This window comes from Pseudorca crassidens, chromosome 2 (assembly GCF_039906515.1).
Source record: "Pseudorca crassidens isolate mPseCra1 chromosome 2, mPseCra1.hap1, whole genome shotgun sequence".
Lineage (NCBI taxonomy): Eukaryota > Metazoa > Chordata > Mammalia > Artiodactyla > Delphinidae > Pseudorca > Pseudorca crassidens.
This window is the reverse complement of record NC_090297.1, coordinates 12,675,169-12,680,894: the sequence shown is the minus strand read 5'-3', so window position 1 is coordinate 12,680,894 and position 5,726 is coordinate 12,675,169.

The following is a 5,726-nucleotide window of genomic DNA, read 5'->3' as shown; positions in this document are numbered from 1 at the left end:
TGTTATTCTACTTTATTAACAAAAAAGCAAGCCTGTTCCTTGTACTTGCTGCAGTGGGATGTGAAGGTGCCAGAAGGAGGAGTCCTTGTCCTTGAAGAGGGGGCCAGGCCTCCAGAACTGAGCCACCATTGGGGGTGGCTACGATGGGGACAAGCATAGAATTGGTGTCACGCAGGACCTGGGGCTTGTTCCCAGCTTTGCCATTCACCAGCTGATGACACTGGGCAAGTCCCTTCTCTTTGCTACTCCATTTGCCCATCTGTAAAATGGGATTCCTAGCTGTGCCACCCTCAGCCACCTGGTGTGAGGATGCCTGCACTTACTCTGGGTGCTCAGTAAACAGTGGCTCGTCATTATACGGCACCCCAGTTTCTACAGCTTTCAGTATTAGAATTCTTCAAACCAAATCTTGGTAAGTTCTTTTCTGTCTCATTGAGGCCAGGTTACAGATACTTCCAGCACAGCTATAAGCTCCAGTTAGTTCCACAAATGACCTCCAGAGACCTCGCACGGGAAGCATGAATTCCCACCACTGCTGCCTTGGCTCTGACGCTTACTACAAAAGCGGTAACACTGAAAAAGCAAACAGTGTAAACGTTTGTCAAGTTAAAAATGGAAACTCCGCAAGTTTCACATCCCCTGTTGACAGTTCACACATGTCCTCCAGACCTTTATGTCATTACAACACGCAGCATATGTGAAGTTTTTTTCCCTTCAGAAATAAGGTACAAAATATTGATATTAGCAACTTTCTATTTTGTCTTTTTTTTTCATTGTGGTTAAATACATACAGAATTTACCACCTCAGCCATTTTTCAATGGAGAATTCAGTGGTATTAAGTACATTCACGTTACCGTACAACCCTCACTCCAGTCTATCTCCAGAGCTGTTATCATCTTGCAAAACTCAAACTCTGCCCATTAAACACTAACTCCCCATTTCTCCTCCTCTAGCCTCTAGCCACCATACTTCCACTTTCTATTTCTGTGACTTTGACTACTCTATCTCATATAAGTGGAATTATATAGTATTTGTCTTTTTTGTAACACATTTCACTAGGCATAAAGTGCTCAAGGTTCATCCCTGTTGCAGCACGTGTCAGAATTCCCTTCCTTTTTAAGGCTGAATAATATTCCATTGTACGTATGTGTCATATTTTGTTTCTCCATTGATCCATGAATGGACATTTCGGTTGCTTCCATGTTTTAGCTGTTGTGAATAACAGCAGCTTTCTACGTTTACCCAACGATATACAAGGGCCTCTGGTGCTAAAGATCTACCTGTGTGTGTGTGAAATTTATTTTCAACCTTAGCTTTTTTAACCACTGGTTTCTTGCTCTGTGGCGTAGATGCATCATTACTTATTTACCCATTTCCCCTGCTAACGCACATTCGGGTGGACCCTATTTTCACTCTTAGGAATACTCCAAGGCTGTTTTTAAGTTGTAGCATTGAGATCATCCTGGAAACAAAGGCTTCTTTTATCAGGAGGCTAAGAAAAACGTCTGACTCACCAAGAATGAATCTTAATGAGCATTTCTGGCTTTAAAAGGGGATGGTTCGGGCTTCCCTGGTGGAGCAGTGGTTGGGAGTCCGCCTGCCGATGCAGGGGACACGGGTTCGTGCCCCTGTCCGGGAAGATCCCACATGCCATGGAGCGGCTGGGCCCGTGAGCCATGGCTGCTGAGCCTGCGCGTGCGGAGCCTGTGCTCTGCAACGAGAGAGGCCACAGCAGTGAGAGGCCCACATACCGCAAAAAAAAAAAAAGGGGGGGGGATGGTTCAAAAGCACTAGTGTCTGGCATTGTGAGAGGTGAGGTGCTGAAGGTAAAGATGAACAAGATTTGTCCCCTCCCACCTAGGAGCCAAGTTCACCAAGAAAAAAGGAACAAACATTAAATTATTAGAAATTTAGAGAACACAGTCTTTGCCCTTATGTTAGCATCTAAAAATTCTTGGCCACCTCAGTAAGACCACACAGTACACAGTCCTCAGATGTTAAAGCTCCAGCTTCGGAAGTGAGAACTGGAAAACCCTCAGGGAGCCCTCCATGCCCGGGCTGGGAGGGCAGTAGGGCGAAATCTGCCTTCCAGGTCTGTTCACACCTAATTGGTTTCAGACAGCCCCACGGAAGGTCGCATTCCTTGGATTCATGGGTAATTTGACTTTGCTTCTAATCACTAGACCTGTATGGAGAAAGATGGGTTTTTTCCTCACGACTAATTTAATGGCTTGTAAAGATGAGTTCTGCACCAGCCAGCTTCTGAGGAGAGGCTGGGGTGTTGCCACTTCAAATCAGCTTCATCAGACGTCAAGTTTGCAACTGTAGGTCACTCACCCCATTTAAACTCAAGCTAAATTAGAATATGTTATCAACTGATAGTTTAACTTACTGCTTATTTAATCTTTTATTGGATTGCAGGCAAATGTTCTATTTCAAGTCACAAAGACTTTACTAATAAAACTGCAGGCTTGAGCAGAGAAAGACAGTGTTTTGTCCTTTATGCTACTTCTGTTCTCTGATAGTGTCCAGACAATGTGCTTTCATTCACAAAAATCATCCGGTGGAATGCTTCAAGTTTCTCTAGGGCTGAAGCCAGCCATCCCTTCTTACCTGGTCTTTGTGCAAGTTGTTGAACCTCTGAGCCTCTATTTTCGTATCTGTAAAATGGGAATTAAGAGCATTTACCTCTCAGAATTGTGGGTAAAGTCTACATAAGAATAAATGTGAGTTCTCGCCAAAAAGAAAAAAAAAGTAAATATGTGAGGTGTGGATGTGTTAATTGATGAGGAAAAATCCCTTCACAATGTATATAGATATATCAGATCATCACATCAGACACTTTTTTTTTTTTTTGGCTGCGTTGGGTCTTCATTGCTGTGTGCGGGCTTTCTTTAGTTGCGGCGAGTGGGGGCTTCTCATTGCGGTGGCTTCTCTTGTTGTGGAGCACGGACTCTAGGCATGCAGACTTCAGTAGTTGTGGCTCACCGGCTCTAGAGCACAGGCTCAGTAGTTGTGGCACATGGGCTTAGTTGCTCTGCGGCATATGGGATCTTCTGGACCAGGGCTCGAACCTGTGTCCCCTGCATTGGCAGGCGGATTCTTAACCACTTCGCCACCAGGGAAGTCCACATCATACCCTTTAAATATCTTACGATGTTGTCAATTATACTTAAGCTGAAAAAAAAGAACTTTAAAAATAAATTCTTAACATGTATGAGTTTAAAAAATAATAAATGTGAAAAGCATCTAGCTTGCAGTTGAGCAAATGCTCCATAAACTCAAGTTAACTGATTTGTCTCAAATACCTACTGTGTGGAAGGCTGAATCCTACTACAAAGGTGATTAATTCCCTGGGAATTCGCTGGAGGTCCAGTGGTTAAGACTGCGCGCTTTCACTGCTGAGGGCCCAGGTTCAATCCCTGGTCAGGGAACTAAGATCCCACAAGCCACGCAGCACAGCCAGGAAAAAAAAAAAAAGGTGATTAATTCACAGCTCTCTGGACTTGAAAACTGGTGTATTTCCGACACGGCTGGCTAGAGTTAGAGACCTCCTGTTCAGAGGATGGATTATCTGTGCAAGACTAAAAATGCTCATTTCTCATCTCCCACATCACGCTGACTGCTGGGTGCCAGAGGGTGTGCCGCTGACTCCCAACACTCAAGTTCTCTTCCAGCCTCCTCCTTGCCCGGGAAACTGTATACAAGACAGACTGCTGAAACTGCACCTTATGTGTCTAGACAGCCATAATCTTGTCATGGGGTTTGTCACTAGGTGAGAAAATCCCTTCTGTTGCAAAAATCTAGTGAAACTAGAGAAACTGAGAAGTTTGGCAATGCTCTAGAATAAACCAGTACAAATTAGTGAATTCTCCAGCTTTTTGCCACTCGGACTGTTACCCCAAAACTGGGTTTACCTCTTGGTAGGTGTCGAGCCAAAAGACACAACCAAGGCAAAGGTCAGGAGAAGGAAGGATTGATTCTTTGCAGCGAGTAAGGAGAACCCCGGGATCTCTCCCAAAGCAGTGTCTCCCCAACAGCAAAACTGGAGAAGTTTTAAGCTAAGGGTACATACCTATTCGTGAAGGGGCTTGGGTGCTCGACAGAGTCCAAGCTTTAGTTGATTGAAGTCACGAGGGTCAGAAAAGGTCATCATCATCCCTCAGGTTCCAGTTGAGCATTTCAGGCTAATCTTCACCACTGAAACAGAACTGGGAGTCTTTACAACTGATATCTTTGCTATTGTTACTTCTCTTGCCTGATAACAGTTGTCTATTCTTTTGTTCCCTTAAGATCATTAATTACTGAGACCTGTTCTAGGTCAAGGATTGTGGCCAGGCTTAGATCACAAAAGACGGCTTCTCTTATGTCAAGAAAGCCGTGCCTGGTTTTCTTTCTCCGGGTTCTCCCTACCCTACCTGGTTGCAGGACCAGGCATATTATGTCCTTCCTGTGGGCCCCCAAGGGAGCAACAGCCCCAGAAGGGAGTCTTCTCCATGGGTCCTAGCCCACAGATGACTGCAGCCCAGCCCACAGACCGCCCAGATGACCACAGTGAGGGCCACTTCCCCAAAGGTAACCCTGGGCAGAGGCGAGGCCTTCCACATCCTCTGTGGTTTGGAAGGAAGCTTCATCTGGTCTCCCGCCTCATGAAGACCATGGACCAAGCGACAGGTGCAGCTCCTTCCCAGATGGCTCAGAGGATGGAGTCTCTTAAATGCCAAGTAGCAATATGAAGAATGAGGGACCAATCTTGCGATGCAGTCCCCAAGCCCCCTGCTTTTATGAAGCTTCTAGCCCAGCACCAGGATCTCAAGAAAGCAACTGGCTTCTGCCAAGTTCCTGCCCCCCCATTTCATCTTTCCAGCAGCTTTCATTTCACAGATGAGGAGAGAGGCTCAGAGAGGGAAAGTGACTTTTTAAAGCTCACACAGCTAGACAGCAACTGATGCACATCCAAACCCAAGTCTCTCTGGTGCCAGAGCCCAGCCACTTGCCACTGTACCACACTGCCTCTTGGCAAGGGCATCGAGCAAGTCATTTATACAAACCTAGCCATCCTGCCTGCCATGGAAATCAGGGTTCCCCTGGTTAAGTGGTCTGCCAGACATCCAGCTAAGCCCTGGAGGAGGAAACAGGGGCTCTGAGAAGTTCAGTAGGCTGCCCTCACTGAGGCATCAGCAGAAGAAACAGGTCTTCTCACCTGAACTGAGTGAAGCCAGCCCCATCCCCCAGGTGGTCAACCTGCTCCACCAGCAGCCTGCCCCAGCTGAGCGAACGGCTCCACCACCCCCTACCTGCTCAGACCAAAACCCAGGGAGGAGAGGCATCTTTGATTCCATTCCTATACCTCCACCTCCCATGCATCAGCAAGTCCTGCCGATATGTACCCCGTTATCAAGTGTATGTATTGAGTTCTCGGTATGGACCAGATACTGTCAAGGCCTTCCCTGCTTCCCCTCTGGAGTCTCTCCCCCACCATTACTCTCCATCGCAACTCTGTCTCCTTCCAGCCCTTTGTGTCTATGTGTTCATGTGTCTGAGGGCTGTCCTGTCGGATTCCCTGAGTGTCCTCCTCTCTATGTGTCAGTCTGTCCCAGGGCTGTCACGTCTGTCTCTCGGCGCCCCGCCCCTGCGTGCGCGTTGGGAGCGGCCTCGGACTACAAATCCCGGCAGCCCCCGCGGCGCGCGGGAGGACGTGAGGCCGCAGAGGGCGGGGCGGGGC